Consider the following 14,645-nt stretch of genomic DNA (forward strand, 5'->3'; position numbering starts at 1 on the left):
TATTTTCACATAGAACAGCTGCGCGTTTCGGGCCAACTTGCCCTTGTTCACACTGTAATTCTAATAAAAACAATTGCTTTTTTTATATGCTTTGAACGTGAACACACCTCTAGTGATGACATCATATATCACATGATCATAGACATAAAAGAAATATTTGCTTTTGTCACTATTTTTTTCTCTGTGTAGCTTAATTTTGCAAATATTGTATATATGTACGGGGTGAATGGTGCTACCAATGTATTGTTTATTACAGGTACACTGCAGAACATATACTGCAAAGTCGCTTCTACAGGTGTAGTTACCTCGAATTTCATAAGGTGACTGTCTAAAAGGTGTTTGTACTGTCTTGGTATTAACACCATGAAGACAAGCGTTGCATTTAGAGCACCCTTGAAAGCCTCTCTGCCATCTCAACCAATCAGTCCCCTTTCTGTTCGTCGGTGAGTTGCATACCAATTCATTAAGCATTGATTTGGCTCTTCTAAAAGATATGGGAGGGACTCTGGTAGTGTTTGGGCCAATGACCCCATCACAGCATACAGTCCACCAGTTTTTATATAGTATCTTGCGCAGGGTCGCATGGTATGTATTGTAACCTGTGATAAGTCGCGGGGTCTTTGCTGGGCTAACAGTGTTTTTCTTTTTACTGTTGGAGGTATTAAAAAGTAAATCTTCTCTCTTGATGCATTTGGTTTTGGCATGAGCTGTTGCCAGCGTTTCTGCACTATACCTCGGGACTTAAGCCTCCGAAACAGATTGTTGGTGGCTCCCCGCAAACTCACTTCCATGCTGCAGTTGTGCTTCATACTCTCCTTGAGTCTAGTTGGGTGGAAACTGCTAGCATGCAGTATGGCGTTCCCTGATGTGGAATTCCAGATCCAGAAAATGTATGGATTCCGTACTGGTGTTACATGTAAAGGATAGATTCAAGTTATTAATATTGAGTTCTGCTGCAAATCTACTAGCAGATTCCTGGGACCCCTGCCAAAGAATAAATAAATCATCAATGTACCTCACATACAAAATTATATTTATAAATGGCAACAACGAAAGGTTTGCTGTGCAAAAATCACAACCTGCCGTCCCAACTTTTAGGAACCCATAGAGATGAATAAAAACAATCTATTTTTTACCACAGTTTTGGCATTTTTCTAAGAGGTTACCCAATGTTCCTAATTTTTGGGCTTTCAACATACTTCCATTTTGTGGTAGAAGCAGGTGTGAAAGCCTTGGGTGATCCCGAAAAGCTATACATTTTTGAAAAATAGACAACATTCTGAATTCAGCAAGTGGCCATTTCTAGACCTCTCAATGTTTTGCCAAAGAAAGTAACTGTTAAAATAAAAACAAGTTGAAAATGGTCAGAAAAACCAGCCATGTGTGACAACATTTTCATCTGTAACTTCTTGTCAAAATGACCGATTTACATTACCCATTACCTATGATAGACCATTCTGGATGGGGGGGTATATAGGATTTGTAAGCTGTTCAGGAACCCAAGGTTCACAAAGCCAACAACGGAGCTTCACATTGAAATGTTTTTTTATTGTGTACCGAGTATAAGGCAATTCATATGGTAAAACATAATGAGGTAAAAATGAGTATGAAAGAAGAATCTATTTCTGAAATGTACGCTAGATACGGAGTTTATTAGAAGTGTTTATTGGTACGGCTGTGAATTTATGGGCACCCAAGCTAGCATGTGTTTCGCAGGGCATTTTGCTAGATGTATTCTTTCTAGCACACTGGCTTACATTTGGAAGACACAAATGCAGAGAAATTAGTAATATCAAATTTTTTACTATTCTGTTTTCCACAAATCTCCCTATAAGATGGTACCTCACTTGTGTGGCTCGGCCTAGCACCCACGGCAAAATACACTCCAAAGTTTGACCTGGAGACATCACATTTTACCAAGCAGAATGAATTCTTTTATTTACAAAGTGGGTTGCTGCTGGATTTTGGACCCTAGCTCGGATGCCACCCAGGAATAACTACTGTGAAGAGAGGCCACCTCCTTCTCACAGACTACAACAGGACGAGACCGCAAGGCATGAAGTCAGCATTCTGATAGCTGACATGTTTCCACCTATCGGCTCATAAGCACCCGCTGCGCAGACATTCACGTCTTTGACCTGGAGGCAGAGAAAGAGAGAGAGCAACAACGAACAGACGAAGAAGACAAGAAGGCATTGATGTGTGGCGGGAGGGGGTTGATGGCTCTGAAGGACCACAGCAGGACCAGTCAGGTGTTTACGGTGTGTCCTGGGAGTAAGGAGTTGTCGGCAGGAGGTTACCAGCCTGCCAAGGTAGGCTGAGGTAACGGCCATAGAGACAACAGAGACGGCAGTCCCCAACCTAGCCATGATGTTACTTGTGCTTCTTGGAACTGGCAAGAAAGACCAGTAACAACTTGGCTACAAAGAGCAGACTTCTGGCCATGCAAACAATGCAAGGCAAGCAAGATTGCAACGCACAAGTAAGAAATTGACATCAAAAAGGACACCAAATGGAAGATCAGACAACATCTAACCTGTAAAAGTAAATATGTAATTTACGTGGTTGAGTGCCTGTGCAAGTTAAGCTACATTGGAAGCACAATCTTTGAAGTAAAGAAAATAATCTGGAACACATCCAAGCTACCAAACATAAGGATAGCTCGAATGCTATAGCCATGCACAGGGAGAAAAAACACAAAAGTAATTGGGAATGCTTGAAATACTGGGCCTTTAAACAAATCCCACAATCAGAAAGGGGTGGTAATCGCTAAAAAATCTTGCGACAAAAGGAATCTAGACACATAGTGGCGTTCAAAACTTTAGATCCTAGAGGTCTCAACCAGGATGAGGTACTCTATGTACACCTATAAAATCATTTAGTAAAATCATTTAATAAAAGACCCAAAACCATGAAGAAACGTGCAACAAAAGATGAAAAGAAACATATGAAAAGCAACAAATAAACACAAGTTCAAACAACCACTCACTAGAGAGTTGTAAAAGTGAAATTGAAAATCAGTGTGAGCAAACAAATGAAGATGAGGATAAAAAATGATAAGATAAAAATGGATACCAGCGACGCATAAGACTCTGTCTAAACATCGAGAATGGCTCACCAGAGAGTGACAATCAAATTGAGGCAATAAAACGGACATGAAGCATCATTGGTCCAAAAAAGGAAAAATGAATAAGAAGAATTGTTCTAACAATTTACATAGAGAACTGAGCACCTTTAAATCACTCTTAAGGATTGCATTAAGAATCTTTTTTAAATATGTAAACTACACAAACCACAATGAATTGTAACATAACAGGAAGTAACTGTCTGCATATAGGAATAAATGATGCCCTCTTTCTGTGCCACATCATACTGTGAACAAGTTCCAAGTGACTGGGACGAAACCTATTGGGCATGGCAAACTAACATCTAATCATAAATCAGCCCTGATTCCTGTAATCGAGTGAGTGCGTTCCTTTCCTTGCCGCAAGGCAAAATCTGTATATCTATACTACTATTATAAAGAGAGAACAGACACCTTTTGGCAAGGTAAACTCGGGAACCACAGCGCCAATCCAAACACCCAATATATTGTTGAAATCCTCAGGGTGTTTAGATGGACATAGGCTGTATAAAATGTAAAAAAAACGTAAATTAAAAATTTTTAGTTTTAAAACAAAGTAGTCCCCTAAAACAAGCGCCGGCCGCGACGTAGCGATAACCGTGACCTACACCTGCGTGATGACGACAGGCGGGGAGGAGCGGTGACGAGCGGCGACGTGCGGCGAGGAGTAGCGCGGCACCTCAGGTAAGGCGAGGCGGTAGGCGGGAGCCGGTGCAGGCAATGTCGGTGCGGGCGGGGGCCCGGGAGTGGGGGCTAAGTCCGGAGCGGAGGTAAGGCAGAGGTGGGACGCGGGAGGCTGGAGGCGGGAGGCGGGCGGGAGGCAGGCGGCGGGCAGCTGCATACGTAATGTCGGGGCGGGAGGGGGGCCGGCCGGAAAGCGGGGGGCCCGGCCGGGACTAAGCAAATGCACAAAATGCAGCCCCCAGCCCCCTTCTGCCCCCGGGCAACGCCCGGGCAGGCTTCTAGTATATATATATATATATATATATATATATATATATATATATATATATATATATATATATATATATATATATATATATATATATATATATATATACAACAGGGTTTCCCCGATCCCGGGGAAGGATGGAGTCGCAGAACAAAACGGACTATCAATCGCTTAATTTGTTACTCGTGATGTTTATTTTTCCATGGGGGTCAAACAAAAAACAACAAACAACAAACAACCGACGCGTTTCGGAAGCGTCCGCTCCCTTGGTCACGGTCAGTTTAGTGCAGGGAACTCACGGTTTTTAAAAGGGACAACACATATTTTATGCCACACCTTCATTTTAGCCCGAGTCCACCCACTTACGCTAAGCATCTTGGGACATGTAGTTTTAGGGCATTCCGGTGGTTTCCCGGTTTTGTAATCAAAGATTTAACAATTTAAAGAACTTAGGGGGGGGGTGCAGTTTTACCCAAGAATTATATAATTCATTTTGTCATTTTTCACAGTCGAAACCGGGCAATCGATTTACATTCAGCATTCACAATGGAAATTAAACAAATCAATTAACGAATTAAAAGTCCCGCCCTCCAGTGGGCTGTTCATTGCCTCTACAGTTTCTGTGTCCAAAGTACTGCCCTCCAGTGGTCTAATTATTAAGGATTCTGACAAAACAATCAATTAATAACTGTGAGTTATTTACAAGAGTGAGAAAAATTGTGAGGTGGTGATGGGTGTGGGGACAAATTGGTAATGTTAAGTGAATCATGGCGGCGGGATAGTGTAGTATGGAAGGTTCAAAAGTTCATAGTTGCAGCATTTTAACTTTGATATTTACAAGTGTATGTACAATTCCTCTGACTGGTTCAGCCCGAAAGGTGTCATTGTTCTGAAGCTCAAGATGTGCTTAGATTCTTTTTGTCGAAGGGATTTCTCATGATGGCCACCCCTTACTGACAGGTTCATGGTTTCAATGCCCCAAAAGCGAAGTTGTTTCCAATCACCATTGTGACTCTGTTCCATGTGTTTTGCAACTGCGTTAGCCCTGTCCTTGTGGACAGTGGCCCGAACGTGTTCCAATATTCGCTTCTTGAGCTCACAGATTGTGCTGCCTATGTACCTTAGCTTGCAAGGACACTCAATCATATACACAGTGTATTTACTGTTGCATGTAATGCATTCCTTGATCTTCCAGCTTTTGTTGTTCGGCATGGTGATTGCTGTAGTTGGTTTTGCAATTTCGCAGACCTTGCAATTATAACATTTTATAAAACCTTTGGTTTGTAGCCATGGCTTTCCTTTCAAGTTTGGTTGAAAATGACTGTGGATCAACTGGTCCTGGAGATTTCTGGCCCTTCTGTATGTTAAAGTGGGGTGGTTTCCCATTCTTATGCCTATCACTGGGTCCAATTGTAGGAGCTTCCAATTCCTTTTAAGTATTTGATTTACCTGTTTGGTTTCCCTGCTATAGTCCGTGATAAATCTGATTGGTTCTTCCTCAGTTGTTAAGTGGGATTCCTTTTGTGTTAGGCAGTCTGCTCTCGTGGTTTGGTTGGCCCTTTCCCAACATTTCTTTGTGGATTGTTGATTGTATTGTCTTTTTTGAAAGCGTTGCATGGCGCTTTTGCTCTGTTTTTGCCACTCTTGTTCCTCGCTACATATCCTTCTGAGGCGTAAAAATTCCCCATATGGAATGCTTGATATGAGCGATTGTTGATGAAAGCTGCTGGCCTCCAAAGTTGCATTTGTTGCAGTATTCTTGCGATGAAGGGTGGTTTCTACCCGATTGTTTTTGACATATTCCTCAGTATCCAGGAAAACCGCTTTGGCCTTGCTGATATTGTGAGTGAATTTTATGCCCGGTGTACTGGTGTTTAGTATCTTGCAAGCACACCCTCATGGAACGGAATATTCATTACCAACATCACAACAATATGCTTTTGGAAATGATTCAGTACTTGCTATATAATAACATCTTCATGTTTGGCGAGACAGTGTACAAACAAAAAAATGGTGCCGCTATGGGCTTTTCATTTAGCCCGAATTATGCCTGTACCGCCATGGGATGGTGGGAGGAAAAAATTGCATGGGATGTGAGCCTTCAACCATTCACGCAGCACATTATGGTCTGGAAGAGATTCATAGACGATTTGTTTATTGTATGGAATGGCGGAGAGGAGAAATTCCTGGAATACTTCCAGATACTAAACACCAGTACACCGGGCATAAAGTTCACTCACAATATCAGCAAGGCCAAAGCGGTTTTCCTGGATACTGAGGTATATGTCAAAAACAATCGGATAGAAACCACCCTTCATCGCAAGAATACTGCCACAAATGCAACTTTGGAGGCCAGCAGCTTTCATCAACAATCGCTCATATCAAGCATTCCATATGGGGAATTTTTACGCCTCAGAAGGATATGTAGCGAGGAACAAGAGTGGCAAAAACAGAGCAAAAGCGCCATGCAACGCTTTCAAAAAAGACAATACAATCAACAATCCACAAAGAAATGTTGGGAAAGGGCCAACCAAACCACAAGAGCAGACTGCCTAACACCAAAGGAATCCCACTTAACAACTGAGGAAGAACCAATCAGATTTATCACGGACTATAGCAGGGAAACCAAACAGGTCAATCAAATACTTAAAAGGAATTGGAAGCTCCTACAATTGGACCCAGTGATAGGCAAAAGAATGGGAAACCACCCCACTTTAACATACAGAAGGGCCAGAAATCTCCAGGACCAGTTGATCCACAGTCATTTTCAACCAAACTTGAAAGGAACGCCATGGCTACAAACCAAAGGTTTTATAAAATGTTATAATTGCAAGGTCTGCGAAATTGCAAAACCAACTACAGCAATCACCATGCCGAACAACAAAAGCTGGAAGATCAAGGAATGCATTACATGCAACAGTAAATACACTGTGTATATGATTGAGTGTCCTTGCAAGCTAAGGTACATAGGCAGCACAATCTGTGAGCTCAAGAAGCGAATATTGGAACACGTTCGGGCCACTGTCCACAAGGACAGGGCTAACGCAGTTGCAAAACACATGGAACAGAGTCACAATGGTGATTGGAAACAACTTCGCTTTTGGGGCATTGAAACCATGAACCTGTCAGTAAGGGGTGGCCATCATGAGAAATCCCTTCGACAAAAAGAATCTAAGCACATCTTGAGCTTCAGAACAATGACACCTTTCGGGCTGAACCAGTCAGAGGAATTGTACATACACTTGTAAATATCAAAGTTAAAATGCTGCTACTATGAACTTTTGAACCTTCCATACTACACTATCCCGACGCCATGATTCACTTAACATTACCAATTTGTCCCCACACCCATCACCACCTCACAATTTTTCTCACTCTTGTAAATAACTCACGGTTATTAATTGATTGTTTTGTCAGAATCCTTAATAATTAGCCCACTGGAGGGCAGTACTTTGGACACAGAAACTGTAGAGGCAATGAACAGCCCACTGGAGGGCGGGACTTTTAATTCGTTAATTGATTTGTTTAATTTCCATTGTGAATGCTGAATGTAAATCGATTGCCCGGTTTCGACTGTGAAAAATGACAAAATGAATTATATAATTCTTGGGTACAACTGCACACCCCCCTTAAGTTCTTTAAATTGTTAAATCTTTGATTACAAAACCGGGAGACCACCGGAATGCCCTAAAACTACATGTCCCAAGATGCTTAGCGTAAGTGGGTGGACTCGGGCTAAAATGAAGGTGTGGCATAAAATATGTGTTGTCCCTTTTAAAAACTGTGAGTTCCCTGCACTAAACTGACCGTGACCAAGGGAGTGGACGCTTCCGAAACGCGTCGGTTGTTTTTTGTTTGACCCCCCATGGAAAAATAAACATCACGAGTAACAAATTAAGCGATTGATAGTCCGTTTTGTTCTGCGACTCCATCCTTCCCCGGGATCGGGGAAACCCTGTTGAATTGTCAGCGGTTGGCTCAACCGTAGGAGAAACGCGATCAGCAAGAAGCAGCGCCTTACGAGGGGAAAGGGAGCCAAGCGGAGGATATATATATATATATATATATATATATATATATATATATATATATATATATATATATATATATATATATATATATATATATATATATATATATATATATATATATATATATATATATATATATATATATTCAATCAAAAAACCATAGGTTTCACACCAGTTATAGTTAGCTGAACATTTTACTCATACAAAACCATTGAAATTCCCATGTTATAGTTAGTTGGACACACTATAACTCGCGCGCCCGCAATCCACTGCTGATGATGTCACATATTATATCATTCATGACATGGTCAGTGACATCATTGCACGGAGGGTACAGTTTGAACGTGATTCAGTAAGCTCAAAAATCAGCAAAAAACAATGATAGGAAGACAATCCTGTTTCCAGAACAAACAAAGAAGTGGGGAATTTTTAAAAAAAGAACAAGGGTTCTGCCAGGATGTTAATCTCCCTCCACTTTTGTCTTTGGTAGATGGGATATCCAAATATATTGGAGTAGACGCCTCACTAAAATATCATAACATTCTTCATCATATTCTCCTATCCACACCGGGTAAGATGGTACTACCCGTGCGGACTCAACCATAGGTTTAATGGAAGTTCTTAGATAAAGCAAATACTGGTCATGCAGGGATACAGATTAGGGTACCTGGGGCATAAATACAACCATGAATATGTTGGGGTTTACTAAATATAATTGGTCAGTTGTACCCCTTTTGAAGTGCCAACATGTTTCGGCCCGGGCTAGGAAACCATGTGGGTCTGGGGCCTTTGTCAGGGCTACTTTTCTACTTCTTACTGTCCCTGCTTCTATAGGGTGCACACACTCCACGCACTAACGTGAGACCTAATGCACTCACCCGTCTTCTTTATGTCCTCAGTAGATTTTCTACTAGGGGAGAAAGGGAAGAAGTCAAAATCTTATTTGTGTTTTGCCAGGTTTATTCCATTGTGATTCATTCATCCCTATACATTGGACCATGTTGTCCTAATGTTACCAAATATTTTATTTTGTGCATTCTGGTGGGGGAGTTCCCTAAAACTCTTGATAAAAACAAATTGGTGATCCCGTTAGAATTTACATTTACGTGATGGACGATTTCTCAGGATAATGATTTAGGAGTCTTTTTAAAAAAAATCTACATCTGCGTAGATTGTGCAGTCTTTACTAGGTCCAGATGTCAATCCTAGGTGTAGTTATTGGAAATATATATATACGTGGTGTCATCTTATCTTGACATGTATCAGCTCATACCTTCCCGTGCTTACCTACTGCTTTTTTTTGTCAAGCGACATGCGGATCAGGCGGTTGGTGCTGCCTTATAGTCACACACTGCAGGAGGAAGAGAGTTTTTTTTCAAAATTCATTGTTTACAGTTCCATGCAATGTTGTATTTGAATGCATAGTTTTGATGGTTATCAGTCTGTGAGCCACACAGATATTGAGCACGAATAAATGCGGTAACATGTTAATCCACCCCAGGGAGCCGCATTACCAGTCTGAGAGCCACATAGTTATTGAGCATGAATGAGAACCATACACCGTGGGTTCTAGAGCGCTTAACAGGAGTAGACTGCAGAATGCTCTTAAAGGTAAGTGCAGTAAATGCCAATTTGACTTAGAGTATGGAAGCCCAGCTACAACATTGATTATGAAGGGCTGTGAATGTAGAACCATCAAAACTATGCATTCGGCTGGCCGCTGCACGGAGCGCTTCATTCGCCTGTCTACTGCCACGACATAGCCCACAAAAAGGACCGCTGGCCTTGATTCTTCCCGGTCTGATCATCACGGACCGGAGCTTCAGTCACAATTTCAATACCACATTGTGTATCCGGAACCGCTAGCAATTTACACTGGATTGATTAACCCGGAACAGAGGTTATTTCGACACCTCCCACACTACAGTTCCCATCGAGGACCGCCGACCTCGCGGCACTCTGGTCAAATTCCCACATACCTCGGTTCACCGTTTTTGCACTGTGAACCTTTTTCCATCACTCAGTGATCCCTATAGGACATACACCATCGCCACACTGCTCGTGTGCCTTCGCTCTTTATTTGGATTAATTCCTACTACAGTGACAGCACTATTTAAAAAACTGTAACCATTGTCCTGATGATGACCTGAAATTAAACAGGTTGAATTTCTGTTGATAATTCAGCGTATACTTTGGCATTATCGGGGTCTATAGAACCATTCCAAATCTAACTTGTACATTTTTGTATATAATTTTCCCCTGTACCCTTGACCATGCACTTCTTTTTTAGTCTTGTTTTTCTCCAGTCACGCTGTTTCCTACCACTGTGTCACTGCGCCGTTCACCGTCATTAGCACGTTCAGTGCACACTTGTGTTTTTGGTTACCTATGCTTCAATTGTACTATAGTGCTGATACAACTACTTACAAATAAGAATTTATGATTTTATGTATTTTGGTGTGGTCTACTCCCCTTTTTTTCTCCCATTATTATGTGATTCATACTCTTCTTTACAATTCTTCTTCTCCAAATGATTTCTGGTTGAGAAATTGTTATATTGTTGCCTACTTTACCCAGGTCTCTACTGGGTTAACAGGTTTACTCCTGTTCTTTGATTCCAGCAGGTTATGAACAAGCATGATTGCTCACAGTGTTTCAAAACTGTTGCAGCCTGTAAAATGCAAAGCAACAGACGCTGAGTCTTGCAGAGACCATACAGGATATGGGCAATCCCTCACTAAATGTAACTGAAGAACTGCTGCCTTTGGATTCTTATGATGTCCTCAAATAGTCTGTAGTGAACACATTGCGCCGCGGTATGAAGAGGTTGGCGAACATCAGTACTATGACAACAGCAAGTCAGTCATTATTGACCATGAAATGTCTATTCATGACTACATCCCCTCTGACTGTTCAAGTCTCCTGCTCTGAAAGTCAGTGGCAAACAAGCGTACAAGATGTCAACCTTTTCACAAGACTGCACATCATCGCACAACTCCAGGAGTGTGATATGAATGCTTTTTCCAGACATGAAAACTACCCCTTTCCACCATCCCTGTCTGATAAAGGAAAGCTTTGTTTTGGGAATAAACCTGACTAATGAGATGGTTGTTAAGACATTAGAGAAAGAAGCTCCAAACCTACTTGAATTTGATAACATTGATGATGCTACTGCGTTGTTGACCACCTTGGAAGAACAGGATTGTTATGTTGTCCCTTTAAATCCTTTTCAGAATGCTTTCTTGTGTTCCACTGTATCCTAGTTTCCCCTCCCTAGCAACTATGGTAGTTGCTGATGAAGAAGTCCTGTGTAGGATGTTACCTACCTTGCTCCTGTGTTCCTTTAATAAACTACACCTTTCAACTTATTCTGTGTAGTCAACTTTACAATTTTGGCGACTTGGCTTCAAGGAACACCAGGAATCTTAAGAACCCATTTCTACAATTATTTTTTTTCTCTTCTACAATTTCCGTTTATTTTCCTGTTTACATGGAAAGGAAACTTCAAGGGTATTTATTAAATGGCGATTCAGACCTTAAAGATATTTTAGCCATTGTTAGGAAGGCAGAACTTTCTGGTCGCAGCGCAAAAGCGATTAAAAATGAAGAAAAGGTTATTTCTGAATCTAAAACTACTTGCGACCAAACTGTTTCAAAAGTTCAAAGCAAATCCAACTATAAACAAAAGCTTCAATTAAAAAAACAAACCTGCTGAATTTAAAAAGAGTGATAATTTAAAATGTTTTCGATGTGGGAGCAGTTCACACTTAGCTAATTATAAGCTTTGTCCTGCAATTAAGGAAAAATGTTCAAATTGCAGTTTAATTGGACATTACTCCAGGGCTTGCAATAGACTGAAAAGTAAAAAAGTTAAGATCGTTTATGATTCATCTTCCGATGACGAAGAAGATTTAATTAACAAAGTTATGCATTGTTATGTTGATGATGATTGTGTAAAGAGTATTACACCTTGTTCTATGAATGATAACTGCATTACTAAACCTCTTGAGAAAGTTTACATTTTTAATAAATAATGACTCAGGTAAAAGGAATGTCCTTAAAAAGCCTATATGCAATATGCCTATTGGTGGGGTCCCTATTGACATTTATGCAGACTCTGGTTCCCCATATACCATCATCAATGAAAATGTTTGGAATTCTAAATTTGTACGTTATTTAGGAAATGACCTTTATTCCCCTGACATTTCTGCTGAAGGATTTTCCGGCGGTAAGATTGATGTGATTGGTTACAAACCCTTAAAATTTAAGTTCAAAGGTAGGGAATCTTTGGGCAAATTGTATGTTGCAAAACTTGGACCTTCTTTTCTAGGATGGAGGGATCAGTGGGATTTAGACATTGTATTAAATCCTAACAGGCCAGATCTTGTCTTAGTTATTAATGAAGGAACTGAGATTGGAGATTTAATGCTTAAAAAATTTCCTAAAGTGTTTAGTGGTAAAATTGGTAATTTTCAAGGTTTTTCCCACCACATTGTATTGAAAGATAATGCCAACCCTAAAACTTTTAAAGCCAGAAATATTCCTATTCTTGTTCGTGGCGATGTTGAAAGAGAACTAGAAAAACTTGTCAAAGAAGACATTATTGAACAAATAGAGTCTTCTAATTGGATTTCGCCAGTGGTTATCGCTAGGCGTGCCAATGGCAAAACCCGTCTTTGCGTTGACCTCCGCCATTTGAATGAAAATATTGTCGTAGACAAATTTCCCTTACCTAAAATTAATGAAATGTTGTCCTTAGTTAACGGTGCTATGTTCTTTTCCACAATAGATTTATCCTCAGCATATCATCAGATTTCTCTTGACACCAAAAGTAGACAACTTACTGCGTTTATCACTCCCATGGGGTGTTTCCAATTTAAACGCATGCCATTTGGCTTGGCATCTGCTGCTGCCATCTTCCAGCGCATCATGCACCAGCTATTTGGGAAACACCCTAAAGTTAAGTTCTTTCCGGATGATATTCTGGTTTACGGTAAAGACAAAGATGAACATAATGCTATCTTAGAAGAGGTTTTAGGCATTCTTGAGGAAAAGGGTTTAACTATTGAATTTTCTAAATGTAATTTTGCAGTCAAATCTGTGACTTACCTTGGACATGTTTTATGTTGTGATGGTGTTTCAACCAAACCTAAATTGGTTGATGCCATAAAAGATGCTCCTCCTCCCACTAGCAAAGACGATGTAAGATCATTTCTGGGAATGGTGGAATTTTATTCTAAATTTGTTAAGAATTTCTCAAGCAAAGTTTTCAACATTAGACAACTTTTGAAAAGCAAAGTCAGATTTGATTGGTCTCCCTCTTGTGAGGATGAGTTCAACAGTATCAAGCTAGATATCATTAATGCTCCTGTGTTTTGCCCTTTTGATTCAGATCTAAACTCTGTGATCACAGTTGATGCTAGCAACAAAGGTCTGGGAAGTGTTCTGTCTCAGATCGACAGCTCAGGTAAAGAACGCATTGTTGCATTTGCATCAAGAGCCCTTTCTGTTCCAGAAAGTAAGTTCTCCGTTATTGAAAAGGAAACTTTAGCTGTGGTTTGGGCTCTTGAGCACTTTCGCAGTTTTGTGTGGGGAAAGGAATGTATAGTGAGGTCAGACCACAAACCCCTCACCAAACTTCTTACTACTGAAGGCCTTTACAATGCTACTGCTAGGATAGCGAGAATGTCCATGCGTTTACAAGATTTTATCATCAAAATTGAATATTTACCTGGGAAAAGCAATGTTATTGCCGATTTTCCTTCCCGGATGCCCACCGACCTACAAGAATGCGAGGTGAATGAGTGGGATTCCCTTCATGTTGCTTATATTCTCGATAGTAATCCTTTTTGTATTGAGAAAAAGTTATGGAAGGAAGAATATCTTAAAGATAAAATTTTAAATTCTGTTATTTCTTTCATTCGGGAAGGTTGGACAGAAACAAAAGAATTGTCATCTGATTTTAAGCCCTATTGGGAGGTTAGAAATGAGCTAACTGTATGTGACGACACCATTTTTAGAGGTGATAGAGCTATTCCTCCTTCATTTTTAAGAAATGGCATTATTGAACTGTGTCACAAAGATCATAGTGGCATTGTGAAAACCAAACAAAATGTTAAACAGTGGTATTGGTGGCCAGGTATTGATGTTCTTACAGAGAGAATTGTTCGGGAATGCGTCACATGTTCTAATTCTGATAAAGTACTCAACACGCTCAAACCCGACATGTGTGAACCTTTGGTACCAGAGGGTCCTTGGCATACTGTTGCCATCGACATTATGGGACCAATTGGAGTGGATCACAAATTTATAATCTCTATGATTGATGTGTTTTCTAGATGGCCAAATATCACTATTGTGGACAAGATTGATTCTCCATCTGTTTTAAACTTTATTGACAAGGTTTTCATTGAAGAAGGCCTTCCCAATCAGGTCATTAGTGATAATGGCGTTCAATTCACTTCCAAATTAACTAAATCTTACTTCGACAGGGTTGGTATTGTTCATAAGACTACCTCTCTTTACAACCCCAGTGGAA

This window comes from Lissotriton vulgaris, chromosome 9 (genome assembly GCF_964263255.1).
Source record: "Lissotriton vulgaris chromosome 9, aLisVul1.2, whole genome shotgun sequence".
Classification (NCBI taxonomy): Eukaryota; Metazoa; Chordata; class Amphibia; order Caudata; family Salamandridae; genus Lissotriton; species Lissotriton vulgaris.